The 12043-nt window shown below is 30.4% G+C and overlaps 1 protein-coding gene across 1 annotated transcript in view; it reads right to left on the bottom strand.

The window, feature by feature from the left end:
• The window catches only part of LOC110996202 (lachesin-like), a 67530-nt gene extending 57406 nt beyond the window's left edge, over positions 1-10124 (bottom strand). The window contains exon 1 of the mRNA XM_045632404.1: positions 9989-10124. The gene's annotated coding sequence lies outside the window, so the exon portion shown is untranslated. The remainder of the gene's footprint in view (positions 1-9988) is intronic.
• Between the last annotated feature and the right edge of the window lie 1919 nt (positions 10125-12043).

Genomic DNA, 12043 nt, shown 5'->3' with positions numbered 1-12043 from the left:
AATGACAGCGATATCGCATATCACAAAAATTAAATATCGGCTAAAATTTAGAGTGGCCCTAAAGCCTACTCTGGCTGGTTGCCAAGGTAACGTTAATACTACAACTTCAGCGTGAAATATCTTTTGAATACATCGGGACAAAGTTTATATTAACCTTACTACCAACTTCTTCTTAGCTTATTCATTTATTCATTTATCTATTCACTTACATTATACATGGCACTCATATTAAAAAAACTAAAATATTTAATTGTAAAATAACATAAAATACAATTAAGTTACTAATCCCCTCCAAGTGTATTCATAAAAAGTAGATGATAGAAATTAATTAGAATTTTAAAACTCATGTTTTTCTGTATATGCAAATAATTATTATTTCTGTGACCACAGTATTTTTATATTTAAATCCGAATGAATTTCAGATAATAATAGATTTTAAACTGAAACGTTAAGTAAGAACCTAATTCATGCATTATCGTATAACTGAGATTATATTTTATTGTAAGGAACAGAATATTGAAATTATATTCCTACCTCTGAAATTTATGTTTCAATTTATTTAAGCTTAGAGGAAAGAATAGGCCTGTATCAAATTTAAAATTACTTCAAATTTTTTTATAATTTATGTAGTAGTAAGTAGTAGGCTAAAATTTTAAAACAAGTGGTTGTATCAACCGTCGGGTCGTCAAACCCACAATTTAATAATTGCGCCTGACTTAAATTACGCGCAATGATAAAATATGAAATAGATCGGGCCATAAAAATAAGTAATACCAATTTGAAATCTTTACTAGTGCTAAGTATATCTATCTATTTATTCATCTACAATTCATAGTTTAAGTTAATTCATAATTAAAACTTATCTTTTTAATTACTGCCATTGTGGTTTCTATTGTTCAGCTGCGAAATTTTACGTAAAAATCTCGACGCTGTTAAATCATTATGACTACTTTACTTTTTATGTGACCGAAGCACAGAATAAGGATAACCATTTAATATATACTGACAAAATTACATAAATTTCATTATAGCCCTCTGGCATTGAGACTATCCATGGGCGGGCGGTATCACTTAACATCAGGTGCGCCTCCTGCACGTTTGTTCTATAAAAAAAAATTAAAAAAAAAAATAGAAACCCGACTTTCCGGTCGGTTACACATGCGGGAGGAACTAGTTAGTTGTTTGGTTTTGTAATGATTATAGGCGCTAATTTTGTTCTGGTCATCTTGGCTTAGTTGTAACTTAATTGTTACCAAATTCTAAAATTATCTTTACAAGATGTTTATTGAAAGGACAGTACTGGACTGGTATGGTTGTTGCCTGGAAGATATAACTCGAAAGCGATAAGGCCGCCAGTTGCCCTCCACTTCATTTAAATGTGTTAAATTTTTATATTGTAATATAACGAAGTGTTAATAAATAAAAATAAAATATGTACTCAAAACAAAAATCATATGGAACACCATCACAACTAGTTCTATTACTAATATGTTTTAATAACAAAATTTTCTTCACTATTACCAATTTTAGTCAATTATGCTCTTGGCGTACTCAAGTTGACTGTAATCAACGCGCCGTGAACGCTGGATATTAAGAATTCCACGAATGCACTCATTTTTCATTTAATTTCAATAAATTACATTTTTTGTTAGAAAAATTTACCATAACTAAAATATCATTAAATTAAGAAAATATATTGATTTTTATGACTAGTAATTGTAGTATATTTATTGCATATATTATTTTATATGAATGAAAAATGAATGGTGCTTTCCAAGAACTTTTTTTCATAAATATATATATACTATAATTATTTCTAAAAATTATGACGATGTGGTGACTATAGATTTTTTGAATAATTATGATTAAAAATAATGAAATGTAATGCCTTTAATTTCAAATTCAATTAGATAAAGTTTTACTACTATATATATATATATATATAGTATATTTTCTGTTTGAGCTTAAAAAGGAATTAGAAGGTGTTGCTTAAGATTAGTAGTATAAAGATTTGAATTAACCAGTAATATTTATTTCAGAAACAAATAAATTTAATATTTAAAAATTATCACTATTAGTTATCCTTACCAAGAAAATTCATCTTAAATTACACTAGACTCAATAACCATTTAAGTATTTATAGCACGGCTTAGATTTTCGGAATGTAACGAACCTTTTCGATTTCGAAAAAGTTTGCTCCGAAGGTATTCTGTATTCTAAGTCACAGACTGTGACAAAGTTAAAAAAGTTCTCAATTAATTACAACCATTGCGGTGAAAAGTTCGCTCGTTAACCCACAGTTTCCCTTAAATTCCCATTCAATTAAGTGAATCCCTTTACAAAAGTTTTTGAAAAAGAACTAGTGGTCTGTCACCTTTCCGTGACAATTTAAGATTCAACATATTGTCTGACAACGATAACGTTTTTAAAACATTGGCTTGTAAAAGAATAATGTATTACATAACAAAATAGATGACTAAACACAATAGGAGAAACTGAATTAACATTTTAAGCTGTTGCATAGATTTTATCGCGGGCTATGAGCGAGGCGACCGAATCGAGAAATTCCGTAACGAAAACCTAACACACGATGACGTAATACAGGAAACGCATACTGCGTATTCACATCTCTCTGACGGGATCATGACGTAGCGTAAGCGCGGCCGGTGCAGTATCTATATACTGCACCGGCCGCGTTTACCTACTTACTACCTACTACCATTCTACATAGAATGGTATTGGGAGATTGAATTAATATCAAAGAAAAAAATATTGCATAACCTCTCTACTGTACGGGCCGCACGACTGTTTATATCTCATCTGTACATCTACTCACGCGGCCTAGACCCTCGCGCACCGCGCCCGATACATCGCAACAAAAACCATTATATCTGTTGGAATATAAAAACTACAACTATGAAAAAAATACTAGAAAATAGCTTAAAGGATATAGATTAAAATACATTTAATAATAATTAGATGCCCGTGACTACAATATCTTAAAGTTGAAATCAAACTCAATTTAATAGTACATTTTCAATTTAATTTACAGAAGTTGTTTATATAGGCTATTAATACAAAAATAGCGTCATCTTTGAAACCTCAACTTAATGAACCCAATGTATAAAAAATACATTATTTCATTTACTTACCTTAAAATATTTAAGTTAAAGGCCAATATATTAAAACCGTTTGTAAAATTCTAGGGTGCAGTAAAATTTCATTTATCGCAAAGTCTAGGCAGTCGTTCACTTGTGGCTAAGTGCTGCCCAAATATTGAACCGCTGCTTGATCCGAAGTGATCTATATGTGTAATAAAACAATTGTCGCTTTTCATACGTTTTCAAGGATTTCAAATTTCGGTTACAGTTGTAGATTAATAATAAGTAAAGTCCAGACCCTTATTTACAAAGTCAATTCAATTCAAGTCAGTCGATATAATATGTATCTGGTAAAAATATAACATTAATATTTTTTCTTGACTGTTGTCAGAAATCTCTTCACCGGAATCTTTTTACTTCAAACTTACCATTGTAAGTTTTCATTAATATCATCTATATTAATGAAAACCACCAGGAAGCTACAATATTAAATATCTACAAAATTATTTAACTGATATAGGATAGTGAAAAACTTTTGTTACCCAAGGCAACGTAATGCACGTGCAACGTGCACGCGTTTTTTTTGTAACAACACAACAATATATGATTAAGGGTCTGTTTCACAATGTATGGATAATGTGCCAAATAGCTATGCAACACATATAAATTATTCGGAAGATAAAAGTTCCGAAGAAATTTCGCGCTACCTGACAGTCGTGAAACGCAAAAATAGTGTTTAGCCTACCAATAAGTAATAAATAGCATATTTGGAACTTATCCGGAGATTGTGAAACAGGCCCTAAAACTAAGATTTAAAGTCATTTTACATTTCTATGCGTTCATTTGCGGCAGTTAAATGGGACTCCTATACAGACGAGCCCTACAATAGGCCGCATCGCACTTAACATCACGTAGGATTATGGCCAAATATATGTCCAGTTCCATATGTTTTTTTAAAGACATTCCAGTGGCATATATGAAAAAGTGTTTAGAAAACTACGCAACTATAGTTTAGTTACTAAACTAGTTTCACTTTGACATGGACGTTTGCATCAAACATTTCTCGGATATGCTTTGTTCAAAAAAGCTTGTTGTAAAATTCACCTTCGGCAGCCCTGTTTCTGAGAAAGCTTAATAACATAGTGAATTTCCTTTACGTATGAACACAACGTTGCCATCTAATTATTTATTAATTAACTTTTCTAAAGTTACACGAGGAACAATGTTACTTATTTAAGGTCGTGTTTCATTTTAATTAACATATTCAATACAGCTTGGCGTGTATTGGAAAATTTGTAAAGTATCAAAATTGTATTATATGCCTTCATTAGCTGTCTGATTTAGTACATAAAAAGTGTCCTATTACTTCTTGTGATATTCAAAAATACAATATATTTATATACTAACTCGTTACGTAACAATGGAATAATAAAGTGGGTACATAAAAATATTTTCTTATACCCTCAAAAAACACACCTTAAAACTAGTATATACATGCGGCAAAATGATTATAATAATTCAGTGGCACTAGAATCGTTTATTCGATCGATTTTATTTTAAAGACAAGTGGTAGGTCACATGTATGGACAGCAAGAACCAAACATCGGGTCCAAACATAAGCGAAGCTTCTAGGTCAACACTGCTCTCTCCTACTTAGTCATCTTATTTTGTAGTGATTTAGTCATTTTAATTTTAAACAGTACTTCACGGGATTGGACACATGAAAAACTTAGTTTTAATAGCAAACATATGTTATAAAGTATTTAATAATGAATAAAATTATTCGTACATATATGCTTTGTTAAATTTTGTTCACAACCGTTTGTATACCAATATAATTCAATTGTAATACAGAACTATAGGAATTAAGTTCCTAATTAATTTTCGATGCACGCTATTTATCATTGTGAATTCCAATGGCATTAATACACTCTGTTCCATTATACGCTTCGACATGGGAAATTTATCGTTTGCATCGAAAGCAATGATGTTTTTTCCACAGTTTTTCCGTCGGAGTTTTCCTAAAATCACATTCTAATCGCTTCCCTTGGAGCAATTTCGAACATTCCTCTTTCACGTATATTGACGAAAATGAAGCGATATCGAATGTTATATTTTGGGAATTGAATATATTAGATATTCACTATTATTGTTTACTCGAATAACGTGTATTTGTTTTTCATTTGATTTGGTTCCTGAAGTATTTAGTTAGATTGGTTTCTAAGCTATTTATCTACATATATACAATTATATTTATTTGTATATATCGCGCCTATTCAAGAAAAATACGCAAAAATTTCAAAAGGCCGGCAATGCACTCGCGAGCCCCCTTAGCATTCAGAGCGTCCATGGGCAGATAACATCAGGTGATCCTTCTGCATGTTTGCCCCTGTGCTATAAAAATACCTGAACTAACCTAATATTGAAAAAAAATCTATATAATATATGTTATATATTACCCGTGTATGAAAATTATAACGTGATTAATGTTGTAAATTTTTCCCAAGGTCCTACAATTTAACTGAATACAATTCCATGTTTGCACAGATATAGACAAAAAGATATGTAAACCTTATAAAATATTTCAGTATCAAAAAGCTAAATATTCGAATTTTTGCAACATTTGCAATACCTTTTCAAAATGATTTCAAAGGATAAAGTGAAAAGTAATAAAAATGTAATGCTTTTATTTAAGAACAAGCTATCGAAGATAATGTAATAATCTGTGCATCATATTTTCCTGAACTCAGGCAAGAACGTATTTGATGGAATAATCCGTGATGGCCGCCTGGGGCCTGGCGCTCTTCGAAACGCGTGCTATGAAATGTATATATTATGTATCTCATTTTGAGTTAGATATTAATATTACTGTGATTAAAAAAATACTTATATTAAATGATGCTGTTAAAGTTGCATTATATTATCTTAGTATAAAAAGTATATATATAGATATATGTATATAAATAGTTACAGTTTCGTATATGTAGAATTTATAGAAAATATTTTTCATCATCAATCACGCACTAATTAGAATAATTATTAAACTATTCTAATTAGTGCATGATTATATAAGTGATTGTGACAATTGAAAAACAATTTGAAGAAAAAACAAATGAACACTTTTTTCTTTTGTTAAATATTTCAGGTAGAAAATATAATGATTTAACATTTTTAAAACCAATACGCATATGCATATTGCTTCATGCAACAAAAATCAAATTTTCCATTTACATAATCGCAATTAGATAAGACCACAAAAACGTTATGTGTAAACAAATTAATAACTTCTTATTAAAATAAGGAATTTAGGGACGATGGAAATTTCATTACGTAATCTAATAAGTATATTAAACATTCCTATGGAAAATAATAATAATGACTTTGTCGATTATTGACAAAGTTCGTCCTGTATTTAATCTGTTTTAAAATTATAAAATGCATCATCGTTTATTGCTAGTTCATCTCTTCCTACGCCCTTGAATTCAGAAGTGTAAAATTAGAAGCATTTAATGTATATTTCTTTTGACGATCATAAGTGTACATAAGTTACCTACATGAATAAATGATTTTGAATTGAATTAAATTAAATTCGTTATAGCTACCTTCTACATATTATGAAGTATTAGTTATTCAAAACGGTAATAAAATATAATAAAAAGTAAGTAACTTTGTGTGAAATGTGATAACATCTGGAAAAAACACATTTTTTTTTAAATTAAAAGTATTATGAACTTAATAAAAAAAATATTATTTCAGTTCGTTAAGAAAACTTTAAATTAAGTTAACAATTACAGTAACTTTTAACTTTTCTATCGATCTAATCTTGATGTAGTATTTCATAAAAATGTATAGTTTTTCGTAAAACTGTGAAAATCAAGGTTTGATGACGCGAAATCAATTGAATTGCAGCACTTTATCATTGTAATCATCGCTCGGCCGCGACCGGAAATTGTTCCCGTTCTATCAATACTGATTCTGCTAAAACATGATACCGCAAATTCTAATAAACTCCACAACATTGACTCTGTTTAGGGAAACATCTAAAATTTACTTCTAAGCAGATCTTCTGAATCAGTACTACAATTATTTTGAATTTACCTTAAAACTGACCCTTAATTTGGCTGTTCATTTGAGTAATATTCAGAGTCGATGCTTAGCGCTAAGTATGACCGTATTCCCGTATGTTAAAAATGTGTTGACTACTTGTACTTATCATTTTATTATACGCGCCATTTTTATTCTCTTATAATATTCTTTAAGTTATAACTGATTAATAAAAGACATTTTAGCCTGTTAACCGAAGCGGAGTCTAGTTTAACCATCTACCTACATCTACCCCTAAAAAAAAAATCCCTGCTTCTAAACTTACATAGATCATATGTGGTTGACACTGCAATTTAACACTTACGCGTTACTACGATTATTGAGACGATACACACGAAACCTAGCGATACTTTAATGTGTAATCGTAAATAAAACCACAATATTCACAGCAAAAAATCTCGAAATACAGAATTCGGGCACAAACAATAAAATTCAAGAAAAATGTAAAAACATTGAGGTCGCCTTGATACAAAACATTAATCGTGCTACATCCAAGTAACTGTTGACAGAGTTTCTTCGAAGATTAAAGATCCACCAGCGGCTTTATATTTAATCCACGTCTAGATAGGAAAACTTATTATACAATACGGTGAATTTAGAATTGTTTAATATAATTGGTCAACCAGTACTCACGATGCCCTATTATTATTACAAATCTTCGAAAATCCCATAGACGAAAACTTTAATTTACTGCCTATAGTCTTTATAGTTGCAGCATGGTTGGGGTACCAATACAACTTCTGTTGTTTAATCGTTTCCAAGAACGCTGAACCTCAAAAAATCAACTTTATAGACACATAACATATTCAATTTTTCGATTGAACTGTAGCAAATGAAGCATAATTTATATATATATAAATTTATTATATATGAAATAGGTATATTATTTTATTTATTATTCTACTTTAACTTAAGTTAAAGTAAACCGACCTTGATAAACATTACTATTTTAATTACATATATTTAAATTTAATATAATTAAATTTTAATTTAATGTTCAGTGACAGTTAAAATAAAGTCATGACCTATCGGCATGTACATGTACATGTCATCTATAATACAAACACAGTTCTTCAATATTTCATTAGTTCAATACTTATTTTATTTAATGCAGGTAATTACGCGATAATAATTACGTAAATCATAGCACTTCAGAGTTTATTAATTTCAAAAACTAAAACTCTAACATCGCATTTTGTCAAAAAGGAAGCCAGTTGTAATCAATTGTAGTTCATAGTAATTTTACGTTTACTAATTAAACATTATAAATGTTTGTTAAGAAATTTCCAGAAAACCATTCTGTTTTCTTCTAACATCTATAACGTGATCTTCAGGTATTTTCATTATTCAGCGTTTTTTGTTCGGATTACTAAGTGCTGCATACATTTCACATTGTTCAAGATTTTTTGTTGGCTCTAAACGGGTTAACAGGCCAGCTGCTACGCCGCTAAACTTCAATGGCGAGGACGAAATAAAAACTTAATCTTTTTATAAAAATCCTACAAATTTGCGACGATATTTTTAAATGGGTTTAGTGTTAAAACGAATTTAGAAGCGGTCGTTTATCTATACTAATGGAATAGCGGAGTTTGTTTGTTTATCTTTGTTTGATTGGTCATTGTTTGACCAATCTAATCAAGGTCGAAGGAACATATTGAAAGAATATTATCCATATTTACTATGAATAATTCAAATATAGGAAGAAACATAAAGTTCCATTATGCAAAGGGAGCATTTTCGGTGTTTTTACAATTTGAAGGTTAGACATTATAGAATTTGGACATTACCAATTTCTTTCAATAAACATATTCTTGTTAATATGTATATAAATAACCCAAAGCGATATTTTTGTACCAGTATTATGAAGACTAACATTCTTGTGTATTTGCAACGAATAAATGTAAAATTACTGTACCGATTTCAAAAATTATTTTACCAATAATATTACCTAAGTTTAGGGCAATTCCATGACTAATTTAATATTCAAATTAAAAGAAAATCTACGAAACAAGCCGCGCTATTGAAATACCTATTCGTTCTTAAATAAGCAAAACCTACAACATAAATAACTAAATAAAGATATTTGTTGGCCCTATAAAATATTTCAAAAAGCTTTGTTGTTTTGTTCTACATATTAACGACCGGGGAAATAGCACTTGAACAAGGGTATTGATATATGTAATTCATTGCAATCAGTTTGGCGTTACACGTTAAGGTAATTTTATAATGATAATAAGAATCAAAATCACCTTTAATTATCACAACATTCCGAGCCTTTTCTAATAAAGTTCTTAAATTTTTCTACCTACTTAACTTAATCGTGCAATTGTATTATCATTTGAAATTATAAATCTTTATGTTGAACTAATTAGTGACATTATTTTATTCAACCATAATTAATTATGACTGACGGGGAGTATTGTTGTTTTTATAGTGACGCTATAAATAGGTCAGAGAAATGAGAAAAGTTATTATTGGCTACAATAGGCGGTGTAAAGAGACCTACATCAAAACGTTGTCACTGGAAGTATTCTCAGTTATTTTTTCGTATAACGTCGACCAGGGTTTTTATTCATCGACACCACTTCATTCATAACTTTGACAGTCCCTTTGTATCGGCGAACAATACAAGCACGTAAATCCTAATGAAAAACTGGGAAATCAAATTGTCCATAAACCCTATTATTAATAAACAAAACATTAATCATTATTTTACGCTATCAAAAAGTTGCATAAAGTTTCATGATTTATCATGAAAACAAAGAAAGTTAGCGAGCACTCACCTCAGTTTGACAGTATTTGCGACACCGGCTCCTCGTGAGAGGGCGCGAGGGAGCGGAACTTTTCGCCACGCGTCGGACGCAGCTCGAAGCACGGCCACCGACGATTCATTAACAAGGAGCGTGGAGGCTGTATGCCGCCCGCCCGCGGCGAGCGCCCGCGTACGCATGCGCCCGAACCTCCAATCGCGCTCCTGTTGCATCTCTGGACGTCAACGTAAACGCCATGAATACGCTTAATCGTCGAACTGATGACAATCGTGTTCGAGAAAACCTTGAAGTGTCAAACTGTGATTTTCGATTTACGGACGATTTGTTGTTCACTTCTCATAAATTTAGGTTCTTATTAAAATTTATCAATTCAATATTGTATTGATACTTTTGCAACATTTTATATTCTAACCGTGTAAGATATTTATCACACAGTATTATATTATTACGACATTATGTAAATGCTTCTATTATGTGACATAATAAAATTAATGACATTTGCATGCCGATTTATATATGGCGGATTGTGCGGATTTTTATAATAATTGTATCTAATTGTACCACTTTCTTAGCAAATAAACGATTTCATTTTATTTCATAAACACTAAAAAGAAATTTCTCCGAAACTCGATATAATAGTTTTATTCTAAAAGTAAATACAATTCAATGCTCATTAAAGATAAGCTATCAAGGATAAAAAGGCGAAAGCTCGGAAGATTTATTAAGCTAAGATTAGCTAATTAAATAATAATATAAAGTCTCTATACGGACCTTCATCAGCCGAACAAGCAAAATCGTAATCCTTCGAAACACGACGGTCGTTATTTATACAGGGCTAATAGCCTAAACCCCAGCCGGGCTTCTCTGAACATGAAGCACTTCAATCCTAATCGATATATAGTACACAAATTTTATTAAATTTACACCTCGAATTTAACTCGGAAAGGGATAGGTTTTTCATAGATTTTTTAAAAACACATTCCAATTTCAAATACCCGACGCTACACGATTTTGTTTTAGATATGAAAAAGTTTTTATACCCCCAAGGCCGGCTAGAATTTAGTTTTAAATTTTATCATAAACAGTGTAATTCAAATTTAGAATTGAATATTAAAATTATGAATTTAAGACAATGGAGAAAAGCCTTTTGGCATTCTTTTAGCTACCGAATGATAAGCCCCGAATGCCATATAAAAGAAATAATCAGATAAATAATGCCCTTGAGCGTTCCAGACTCGCCCTTTGAGAGAAGATTTCAGAGATAAAGAAACGTAGACAGTAGAGGCGTGTAACAGAGCGATTTTGCCAAAATCCACTTTAGGAATTCTTTTGAAATTATGTTTTTTCAAAGTTTGAGATTTCTCGTTCTTTCATAAATAATAATAAAAGCTCGTAATGTTTATTCTGATTTAATAATAATTGAAAACGTACAAATAACAAAAAATATTTTGAATAGCTCTTAGATTGGAATAAGAAATCTGTTTTTGAACGTAAAAATTCGTTTTGTAAATTTTATATAAGTACCATCTGTGCGTTGTAATAATAATTATTAATCTTAGTTTATAATGTTTTCTCAGTAAGCGAATTTCTACGAAAGTACAATAAGATTGATAGTAATAACTTTGTATGTATATAATATGGACTTGCAATTTCACGAGTTCTGAATAAACATATTATAACAAAACCCCTTACGCGCTTACAAATGAATAAGCGTACAACAGACCGTAAATGTTGTTAAAGATACCAACATCAAACACTTATATTGACCATGGATAAAATTGACTCAACGCAAGGAGTCCGTTGCGTTCACAAAGGAAATTCCTTAGAAACGATCACAAGTAGAAAAATAACAACGGACCCTGGATTTGAGAAAACCTTACTTTATTATCCGTATTCCCTTTAAATAGCCAAAGAATGTATATATGTATATATGTGATTTTCTTACCTTGATCGATTTTAGTATGTATTCGGTAATTTTATTCGCGCTTGTTATTAATTTCAAAGATATAACACTTAAATATTTTAGATATATTCTAAATGCAAATACATACATTCTACTCTATTCTA

The sequence above is a fragment of the Pieris rapae genome, chromosome 19 (assembly GCF_905147795.1).
Source record: "Pieris rapae chromosome 19, ilPieRapa1.1, whole genome shotgun sequence".
Lineage (NCBI taxonomy): Eukaryota > Metazoa > Arthropoda > Insecta > Lepidoptera > Pieridae > Pieris > Pieris rapae.
The sequence above is the reverse complement of the archived record's forward strand: the minus strand, read 5'-3'. Positions and strand labels throughout refer to the sequence as shown.